An 11,713-nucleotide genomic window follows, 5' to 3' on the forward strand; every position below is an offset into this window, starting at 1 on the left:
TTAGGCCCCTAAATGACAAAATACACCATATAGTTAAATTAAATTTAAGAAATTGTATGCAATATTTTATAACAATATCTGGGAGGATTTCGTAAATTCATAAATCTAACTTTACGTCTGGCCAAGTTATTCATTTATGTTATTCTGTTTTAATGAAGGAATATGAGTTTTATTTCATCTTCTGAAAATGTGAAAAAGCATTAAATCATAAATATTAAAAAAGCATTTTCCTATTATTTTATTTTTCTCGTTTTCCCGAATGTATACATTTCCCAAATCTATTGTGGTATAGTGTTGACGTTACGTTGCTATTTCCAGTGTACGCTTTCTTTTTCCTTTTTCTTTTTTTAATTTTTTCCCCCATTCCATTTTCTGTACTGCTTTTCTTCTTCTGGTTCAATTTGACGTCACCAATGAGGAAATAGCCGACCAGGTGCATCATCAGAAAGAAACAACCACAAAAACAACTTTTTACGGGTGGGAATATGCGAACTTTTCCTATACAAGGACAAGGTAAACGAATGTTTTAAGTTTTATATCACTTTTGTATGAAGTGAAATTTTTGCTGTATGTCGTCTGTTTTGCTAACCAATGAGTTTACGAGCTAGAAGCTAACCGCCTTAAATGTGAATGTTACAAGGCCTGCATTAGAACTTGTTCAATGCGTTTTGTTCATCGTTTGTTACGTCTTTCAAATTTTTAAATAACTATGTTGCAGAGGTGATGGTAATAATATTTGGGGAGTTTAATGAAGAAATTACAGTACTGTAGTTCACTTTTGTCCACTTGAGGGTGCTATTGCTTTTTCAAGCCTGGCTTGTAGCTGAGCTCCAGGTCAGCTGTTCAGAGCTGATGACCTATATTTCTCCCTTTTAGCTCATTGCAACATCACTCAGTGCTAACTTCTTTCTATTTGACTCATGATGGTCACCTGATGTCAGAGTTATCATTTTTCCTTTCCGCAATTTGTTGCAGTGCGGTTGAACGCCGTCTTCAGGCAGCTTTGCCGGCAAGGCTCATCATGTGCTGATGGATTTGTGCCAACTTGTAGGGTGAACTTCATTATCTATGACTTTTGTGTCCAGCAAAAGGGGAGAAGGATGATTATTGCATGAGTCACCTCAGGCTCTCTCTCATTGTCCTTCACATTATTGCTTAATTGACACTGTTGTCATCAGTGTCCTTGCCTTTATTGTTGCACATCTTCTCCGTCCATCCCCTATGTGGGGTTTCCAGTTGTCCTGCCTGATGTGCTTTCATAACCGCCTGTTCGAGGTATTTCATTGCACTTTGCAGTCGGGCTGGGCGATATGATATTTTCACAAAATATTTTTTTTCTTTACAGGTAATATGAAAATTCATTGCGGCACGGTGGACGACTGGTTAGAGCGTCAGCCTCACAGTTCTGAGGACACGGGTTCAATCCCCGGCCCCGCCTGTGTGGAGTTAGCATGTTCTCCCCGTGCCTGCGTGGGTTTTCTCCGGGCACTCCGGTTTCCTCCCACATCCCAAAAACATGCATTAATTGGAGACTCTAAATTGCCCGTAGGCATGACTGTGAGTGCGAATGGTGGTTTGTTTCTATGTGCCCTGCGATTGGCTGGCAACAAGTTCAGGGTGTACCCCGCCTCTCCTGCCCGATGACAGCTGGGATAGGCTCCAGCACGCCCGCGACTCTAGTGAGGAGAAGCGGCTCAGAAAATGGATGGATGGATGGATGGATGAAAATTCATGCTTCCTTTTGGGAAAAATGCCCCTTTTGTCAAAACATGTATGTAACATGATCCCTAATAAATTAACAATTTAACGTAATAAAATGAGGCATCAAAATTAAGGGCTTGGCTGCTCCATTTATTGAAGAGCAACACAGCACTCCCTTTAGCTCGTAGAAGAGGTGTACAGGTGTAGCAAGGCGACAGGAAAATATTTTCAGCTTGGAAGCACATACTTCGAGTTAAAAATTTCCAACATGTTGATAAATGGTCCCTGCTTTCCCACCATGTCTTCGGCATTGTTAAGTGCAATTGAGTCTGTAATTGCCTTCCACTGGGCTCCTTTCTTGTTATAGGCAAAACTAGCTAAAAGTGATTCCACTCAGGGTTGTTCTTTTCTTAGCGGGATTTAAAGTCGCTTTTTTGAAAAATAATCGTCACAGATCAGAAAAGTTGCCAACTTGGCAACTCTGTGTTTTTGTAAATGAGCTCCTTGCTGTTTGCAACCATGTTGTTTGTGTTAGTAGTGCACAAAAGCGTGAATGATGGCGCTAAAAGAAATGGTTTTTAAGAATAAAATCGATTAATCGCCCAGCCTTACTTTGCAGTGACCGACTTTATATTTTATACAGTACTTTAGTGCAGGCTTTTGTTACTGTTAGCTGGCAGCCCTCTGCGTTCCATTTCTTGGACCGAAACTGAGCCAGCGTTGGCGCATGAACACACAGCTCTGCATGCAACCCAGTTCCTGCCACAGGAGCCCATTATTGCTGGACCTCACGGCTGCTGGAAGAACACCATCTAAATCAATGCAATCAATACACTTTGAAAGTCTGTGTCTGGCAGAAGGCGGAATATTGGATACAGATGGACATTGTACTTGCCCAAGCATCTTATAAATGCAGTGGAACTTCCAATTTTTGAGCTGCTTGACTTCCAATTTGTTTTAATTTCAAGGAAATGATTTACAATTATTTAAAAAAACTTTATTTACTGCAGAGCCAATGTTCTAAATAACATTTTAACCTTCCTAAATGTCACACATCTTAACAAAATAAGTTAGAACTACTGTATGATATAACTTAAGAAAATGAAAATAATGTAGAACTACTCACCCTTGAAAAATGATTGACAGACATAGAGAGGGAATAGGAAGATGTGTGTTGAGCGATACGGGCGTCAACTACATTTGTACACAAGTTGGAATGCGCTGTAGTCTATTGCTACCCTACGCTAACGCAGTAGTAAAGTCATAATTGCAGTAAATATTTGTAGTATGTACGGCGGTAACCTTGTTTGCCTTCTTGTGCTGCGTGGTCATATCCTTTGGCTGCTGTGTAAACTCCTTCATTGCGCGCTGTTCATAACCTTGAAAATATCACGTCTATATTAGGGCTAGGAAAACTATTTTTTTAATAGCTCAGCAAAGTCGATTAAAAAAAATAGGGCTGTACAAAATTTCTCCCTCGGAGCTCTGCTGGGACCACAAAAAAAAAAAAAAAAAGTTCCTCTCGGAACCATGTTTGCGCTGCCGCAACCCATATTTCACACGGAGATTTATTGTTCGGCTGATGATAAACCTTCCCAGAAACGACAAAGGAGCGTGTGTATATGATTTCTAAGACACTTTTAGATGTGTAATGTACATAAAACATCATTTATGTGTGAGCTCAATGGTAGTTAGTGTTTTTTCGACCTAAAATGATAATCACTAGCGCGCTAATGCTTATTGCGATTGCTAACCCTTTAGCATTTAGCATTTAGCATTTTGGTGTCTCAAATTCTGTACACCAAATTTACTAACACGGCCACAACCCTAGTGAGGATAAGCGGTACAGCGAGAGAGAAATATTTGTTATTTATTTATTTACTCGAGTACTCGATGAAATAACTATAGGAAAAACGATTTGATAGTGACAGCCCTAAATGAATCCCACACAAGATACCAAATTCCTAATAATTGATCAATTGATTATTATGCCCATTCCTCATCGCTAAGCTTAGTTTAGTTTCATTGTTGTATTTCTCCTCTTTACCATTACCTTATCACTGGAGTTCATGTTTTAGAATTTAAAAAATACATTTTTTGAAATTTGCAAGATTTGCTAAGCTCTCACGATACATGTAGAAGTCTGGCTTGATGTTGACAATGGCAGTTCAGTTTTGTGTGACTTTTCCTAAAAACTTGATGACTGTGACTATGACAAATGTGGAGGCTCCACTGTACATCAACAGAAAATGTTCTACATTACTTTCCCAGACAGTTGTACTCAAACAATGCACAACGTTTGGAGGTGGAGGTGAAATGCTAACTGGGCACCAGGACTTGGCATGTCCCTGGGATATTTATTTTTGAGATATCAGTAAATCTACATGGGACCTGGCAGTGAAGCTGGATTTCTGCAAAAGACCATATTACACTTGTGTGTTACATATTATCCGTGTAGAGCTTTAGTGGACAAGTCAGGTTGGTGACAGTCAAGTGTTAGCAGACGAGAAGACTGTCCGTCACCAGGTGCTCCTGAGACGTCACTTTGGCTGGATTGGACATGAGCTGTCCACGTTTTCTGTTGCCAAAGTAAATACATATTACTCACATGTGTACCGAACCTTGTGGATGGCAGCAATAGTATAGATCAGGTTGTGTTGAGTTATATTCTCAAGTACACATAAAGGCTGGTTTGCAGATGCACAGAAATCAAAACGGCACAGTGCTTGATTCATTCATTCAAAGGTGTAACACAGGCTAAGTGTGTGTCGCTGTGGGAATGCACGCATCAGCCATTTTTAACAATTTTTTAAAAATTTTACAAGGTGTGCTTCCTCCACCCACGCTTGCCCAAATCACAGTCCTCTGCAACCAATCCAACAACACCACACTGCACCTCAGCTATGCTTACGCCTCAAACATGCTTGTCTCAGCTATGCTTTGGCTGGGCCATCATCTGGAATTAGTCAAAAGAGGAAAGACAAGGGGGAGGGAGGGTGGGAGGCGAGCGGGAGAGGCTGGCAAGTTCAAGCTCATGTAAGCGGGAATCAAACGTCATGCATGGCAGGGTTACACAGGTGAAAACTCACTCTCTGAGTCTCTAATACTGTGTTGTGTCTCTCTGGCCCCTGTCTATCCTCAGTCAGTTACATTCTTCATCCCTACAAAGACCTAATTCAAGACTAGTATACTGTAAGACCCCTTTGTTTCACAAAAGGGGGGGGGGGAGCAGGGTGGTGATAAAGGTTTGGATATACTCTTGTTTGATGATGTCTGGCGTTAAGCGGATGAGTCACCATGTAAGGAAGTTTAAAAACCTCATTCCACCTCCTTCAGTCTGACTCAAACTCTCCACAGCTATCATCTTTCATTTGTTTTTTTGTTTTTTTTTCTCCTCAGGAAGTTTGTTTCTTCCCAGACATTAAATATAATTGAAGCTGGTTGGTTTGAATGTCCAGGGTGGGGCCATGCACCAAAGTGTATGAATTCAATTTCCAGGCTTACCCGCTGCATATTATCTTCCACTTGTTAATGGACCTCTATGAAAGAAATGGTCTGATTTTGAGATAATTCAATATCCTTAATAATTATGAATGTCAAAATATAGGTTTGACATCCCATGAGTTTACATATACACTGGAACCGCCAAACTGTCACAATGCAGGACATCAGCACACTTCTAGACGTCATTTCAGTCAGCATCAAAGAATTTCACTGTGTGTGTGTGTGTGTTTAGTTGTTTCCTTTGGCTTTTTGTGATCTCCTGTGTGTTTATAAAGAATGCACACCTGTAACTATTGTGCTGTATTTTATAATTGTGTGGCAGTTTACAAGTGTGAGGTGAGGTGCATTAGCAACGCAACTTTAATTAACATCCCTCCTTCATTAAAGACTTTATTTAAATTAGAATGATTAACTTACACTGGTACGATAATGACTAATGTTAAAATCTTACTTAAAACATTTCTTCTACAATTCGTGGTTTTATAATGCTAGCAGTTTGGACTCATGAATAAATTATTCCTTATCAAATTGATATAAATGAGAAATTTGGTTCTGAATGTTGACCAAAATGTTGATTGCCGTCACAGTACAATACCACTGTACGCAATATGAATACAATTAAGCTCTTGGGTGGTTCAGTTTGGATTACCACTGGTGATGGATGCGTTGCGTCCAAACGTTAGAAATGTGCATCATTGTGTAAGAGAATACATTAATGTAATGGACAGAGATAATGTTCAGTCTGAGAATGTTGTCATCACCATTGTGCGGGTGCTTTATATGATTGAGAAGTGAAACAGGCCCCCTCTTTACCCATCATGCTCCATGCATTTGTCCCCAGAGGGTCTTATTTCATGAGCCCTTCCACTTCTTTACTAGCTAGCGCAGATTGAACTTGACCTGTGCTGCAATTATTGCTTCAGTCAGTCCACAAATCACCCACCTTGCCTTTTGTGACATGTCCTGAAGTTTGCAGAAGTATACACACACCTCTCCCCCTTGAAAGGAAGCCATCGATCAAACCCACACTTGACAGTGGCCCCCCCGGGTACCTGAACTAACTTCTCTCCCCAAGGTTTGTTTCTGTTCTCTTGACATCATTATACTGTAGATGTTCTGCTTTGACATGTATGTTTTTCATGGATATGTTCCAACAATGCTATCGCTTAAGGGTCTTTGTGTCTATCTACTGTAGTAGCGGTTCACTGACTAACGGAGGTTGGTTTGTAGTCGACTATAATGTGATGAACGTTGATTCAAGGTCGATTAATTGATGACATTGATATTTTTTGGCACAGTATACTCGGTCCTCAACCTTTTTTTCACTATAGACCGGTTTCACATAAAGATGGCAGAGAAACAAAAAAAACTTAGATTAAAAATGCAACTCACCATTATGTTGAATGTACAGTAGTAGATTAGTGGGACTGGGAGCCGTTTAGGGCTGCAACTAATAATTATTTTAATAATTGAATAATCTCTCAATTATTATTAGTATTATTATTATCCATCCATTTTCTGTACTGCTTATTCTCACTACAGTCACGGGCGTGCTGGCGCCTATCTCAGCTAACTCTGGACGAGAGGCGGGGTACACAATGAACTGGTCCCCAGCCAATTGAAGGGCACATATAGACAAACAATCATTCACAGTCACATTCACACCTATGGGCAATTTAGAGTCTTCAATTACCCTACCATGCATGTTTCGGGAATGTTGGAGGAAACCGGAGTACCTGGAGAAAACCCATGCAGGCACGGGGAAAACATGCAAACTCCACACAGGCGAAGCCGGATTTGAACCCTGTTCCTCAGAACTCTGAGGCAGATTTGCTAACCAGTCGGCCCTAAAGTTTTCTATTGTAGTTTTCCAAAATTTTGATATAATTGAAATGTGAATGTTTTTGTTTTTGTTAACCAGTTGTCCACTGTGCGGCCTTTTTAAACATTATTTATTTGTATGTGCCCTGCGATTGGCTGCCAACCAGTTCAGGGTTAACCCCGCCTCCTGCCCGATGATAGCTGGGATAGGCTCCAGCACGCCCGCGACCCTAGTGAGGAGAAGCGGCTCAGAAAATGGATGGATATTATTATTGTTGTTGTTGTTATTATACCATTATTATTTCAATAAATATTTTCAAAATAATAATACATTTTCCTCATATTTGACTAGTTTTTACGTTTTACAACATCTTTTTACACTTGTGTAACACTCAAGAATGCTAAAAAGAGAGATGTATGAGGCACATAGACAGCATTACACCCCTGTCCGTCGTCATTTACAGTAACTTCTGATCTTTTTAAGTTAGGGTATTGATAGTGACTAACTTTATTTTGCACACATGACTTTAAGGAATGTTAAAATGTTACTTAAAATGGCCTGTACATGTTTGGTGATGGCAACAGTTTCTGATTGTAGTTTCAGATTCGAGAGCTGATTTTTTTCTTGTCTCTTGAAGGTATTTTCCTCTCGATGTTGCCAAACTGTTCAGTCCTAATGGATGCGAGCAGCAGAGAGCATGTTTTCACTTTGTTCTTGTTTTTGCAGACATTCTTATAGGAACTTTCCCAGGTATTGGTTCACTGTGCTGTCTGGTCACCTTTTGGGTGAGCCACTTCGGTGTTTTACGAGCCGTGCGTACACTGCGAGTGTTTGATGGTATACGTGTTAAGGGTTCTCAGAATGTGTGTGTGGTTTTTTTGTTTTTATTTTGTGTGTACGTGTTATACGGGGTCTGGTGTAAGTCAGGGATTTTGAAGCGAGACGTGACAGCTGCCTTTTACTGCCCCAGGGGATAATAAACAGCTAGGGAGGGATAGTTATTTATCCCTTTTATTAGGGCAGGAGGTAGTGGGGGGACTTTATTGGGGTCACACTGTAACTGCACACAGCTGTAGGGCAAAAAGGAGGAATAAAGAAGATAGTTTGTAAGAGGAAGGGAAGCTGTTTTACCATCACTAAATTCCTCGCTAACAACCCCCTCCAACACTTCTTGTTTGGTGTCATGAGACCTCCAAGTGATCCATCATTCTTCGCAACCCGTTTTCCTCTTCCATGTCCCTTGACGACCTTCTCCTTGTTAAGCACATCTGCTCTCAATCAGCTGTACTTTGTAATCCCCTTGGCATTTCCTGCCATTGGGGATACGCCCACTTGACCTTGACTCTCCGACCACTTGACCAAAGAGTTCCCCCAAACTGATATCCTCTTCTATGAAGTCACCTACCTCAGTTACCAGTTCATCGGGTACAAGTGAAAGCAAAAGCCGACAAGCGGTAAAGCCTGCAAGCGCCATTTAGACAAAAATAGAGCCACGCCTACTGGCCGACTGCCCATCACGGCATTGTTCGATGTCACATTTTATAACCTTACAATACCAAACTCCTATGAAAAACTTGTTGAAAATAAGTTTTATTTCAGAAACTGACATGTGCCATACACATTTTACTGCAGTTTGCGTCATCACCATTGAAGCCAGTCACAAGCCCATATGTATTTAAATCATTACTAACTCACCACCCGTTGCACCATGTGTTTGCCTATTTTTTTCTTATTAACTTGCTGCTAATACAGCTTTGATTGTGCTTGAAAGTGAGTGTAAAATATACTTGCGTGAAACAGCCCGAGAGAGATGATGTCATGAAACTCCTCAGATTGATGAGATTGGTGTTAGTGATGAGGTCCGCAAATTCTACGAGCAAGCCTTCGCCAATGTTGATCTTAATGGAGCTGGTTGACAGGATCTTGATGATAGCAGCAGCTAAGAAGGTTGCTGACTGTGCAATCAGTGTGACTTGTCTCTCCCTTTGAAAGGCTAGGATTAAGAATTAGTTCAAGAGACTGTAGTTCTCGTACACTCACCTGTTATTAATTTAGCATAATGTAATACTAAATACTGCTATTATAATTATACAATTTCAGTGTAATGTTAGAGTATTGTGAAATTTTAAGACTGTTTTTAAAGAAAATTATTTTCTTGGAGTTATCTGGTTTTCCAATGCAATGACATCAAATAACTTTTTCAATAAAATGTGTATTTTTCCAAATTAGCCTCCTAATTGCTTAATTCATATTAATTTATATTCCCCTCAATAGAAAATATGAGCTTGAACCTTGAACAATAATAATAATAATAATTTTACTCAAATGCCTTTTACGTTTGAACTCTGGGCCCTATTTTTGTAGACGACGCAGATCCAGCTGGGCACAAATGCTATCTTATCCTGATTTTTTTGTGCAAGCGCAAGGCTCGCTGCGCTTGTTTGCCCATTTGGCAGACTGGTCTACACCAAGCTGGGTGTTCCAGCGCAGTGAGAGCGTGTCCTTTGACAATCGACCGGTGGAGTGACAATTTGGTGTCAGAAAGTTGGTCTAAAGCTATGCCTGGTGAGACCACGTCTAAGTCCTGGCGCAGCTGGTCTAACACGATTGAATTCGATCGGAGCGCAGGCAGACATACGTGAGCTCCTCAGACGTGTGGTGGATGTCAGACATATTTCATTCATAAATAATATGTGAATAGCGGGCGTCAAACCCTCTGAGTCATTGTTGAAAATTAGTAAATTATGGCTATTTTGAATTTTTTGTTTTTTGATTGGTATCGTCACACAACACAAAAAAAATGCAGAAACTGACAACATATAATAAATCATATTAATCATTCTTAATTAATTCCAAAGTTAAATGAGACGATGTTGCACAAAACATAAAAAAAAAAAAGCCGAGAATGACCAAACAATACATACGTTGTTCAAATACATGGTAGTAAGGAATGAATATAGCACAGCAGAGGCATTTGCCGTTGAGTAAATTCATGAAATTAGCATTGCAAGCAACATAAAATATATGAGCGACGCCGATCAGAGTTACATCACAAGCAATCACACCAGCGGTGTGCGTGCGAATTGATCAATTCAATTTGCACTAGCAAAATCAAAATATATCCTCAATCAGATTATCGTAGGGATTTCAAAGAATATCTGCATGAAACCTCAAATATACTAGGAAATGCGAGCGGACCGCCGCGCAGAGTTTTACGCCACCCGCCGCGCCAGATTTACGCCAGTCACGAAAGTAGATTCGTACAAGTGTGACCTTGATTGGTTGAGTTTATCATTACTGTACCTCAACAGGGTGTTACAGATGAGTTCAGTGATTCTTAACCAGGGCGGTGTGGGAAATTATCCAATTACACTAAATTTGTCCAAAAATTATTATTTGGTCATTACATCTACTGTATTTGTTTGTTAATCTGTCAATGCCAGTGACACATAGTGACAGGCAGAACAATTAAATGCTCTTCCATTAGATGGCAGAAGGTACAACTAATCTGTGTAGCCACCTGTTGCCATTCATACAACAGATTAAGTCATGGCTTCCACATTTATATCAGCTTTGTGTTCAGTTAAACTCGCCCAGATTTCACACTGTCATTTTGTGATTAAATTGAGATGATATCATCATTATTTCAGTATTCATACTTTTTCTCTAATATTTGTTTGGTGGAGTGCTGTGACATTTTTCTAATGCAAAATGTGTGATTTGGCTCAATAAATGGGAAACACTGGATACACACCTCTTTAATGAGGCAGTTGCCGGGCAACTGATACAGACTCCATCCATCCATCCATTTTCTGAGCCGCTTCTCCTCACGAGGGTCGCAGGTGTGCTGGAGCCTATCCCAGCTGTCATCGGGCAGGAGGCGGGGTACTCCCTGAACTGGTTGCCAGCCAATCGCATGATACAGACTCACAGAAGTTAATGTCTCCTCTCAGTTCCTTGCAAGTGGTTGTTAGGTTGTTTGTACACATTTGCTTTATCTGAATGACAACAACCTAATAAATATACAGGATCTTGTTAGCTAATTGGCTGTAGAGTTGCTCTTAAGCAGAACTAGAGTTTAGACCATCTGGATGTGTTTAGAAGCGGACTTAAGAGGACAAGGGGTTAGACATTGTGAGAAGCTTACCTAAATTCTGTCTCCCCTGCAGCAAGATTCCTTTGCAGTGTTCTTGAAGCTTTTTCCTCCATAAATTTGTGTTAATAAAAATAAGTATCAAGCATAATCTGTTACTTTTAACTCCTGTGGAACTTCCAAAGTCCAAAACAATCCATTCAGTGATATTGGCCAATTGAACTGCCGCAAAAACTGTTAGAAAACATTTTACAACTGTACAAGCAATGTTTTCAATACCATTTAACGTTATTTACCGTCATTTAAATATAAGCAGATGTTAGCCATTCTAATATGAATTCATCAAAAACAACAAAACACTCTTTAAACACTAGGCTCTGTAGTCATAGTGCTTCTTCCTCTTCTTTGTACCACTGTCCTTATTTCCAAAATGTTGCAAAAAATCCAGAAAACACACGGCATATTTCACCCTTGGATGCTCGCTGAAACGAGGTTGAGTGACAGCTTGTGTAATATGCTAATGTAATGCTTTGTGATGTCCAAAATCTGACATTCCAAACCATAATTTTCCAGAAAATGTGGGTCAAACTAAA

At 40.0% G+C, this 11,713-nt stretch overlaps 1 long non-coding RNA gene across 1 annotated transcript; it reads left to right on the forward strand.

Annotated features, from left to right (window-relative positions):
* Positions 1 to 315: 315 nt before the first annotated feature.
* LOC133480190 (uncharacterized) lies at positions 316 to 1,817 on the forward strand. The gene is made up of 3 exons (XR_009789213.1): positions 316 to 513; positions 976 to 1,275; positions 1,346 to 1,817. It is a non-coding gene; the product is annotated as an uncharacterized LOC133480190 (long non-coding RNA).
* Positions 1,818 to 11,713: the final 9,896 nt, after the last annotated feature.

This window comes from Phyllopteryx taeniolatus, chromosome 6 (assembly GCF_024500385.1).
Source record: "Phyllopteryx taeniolatus isolate TA_2022b chromosome 6, UOR_Ptae_1.2, whole genome shotgun sequence".
Classification (NCBI taxonomy): domain Eukaryota; kingdom Metazoa; phylum Chordata; class Actinopteri; order Syngnathiformes; family Syngnathidae; genus Phyllopteryx; species Phyllopteryx taeniolatus.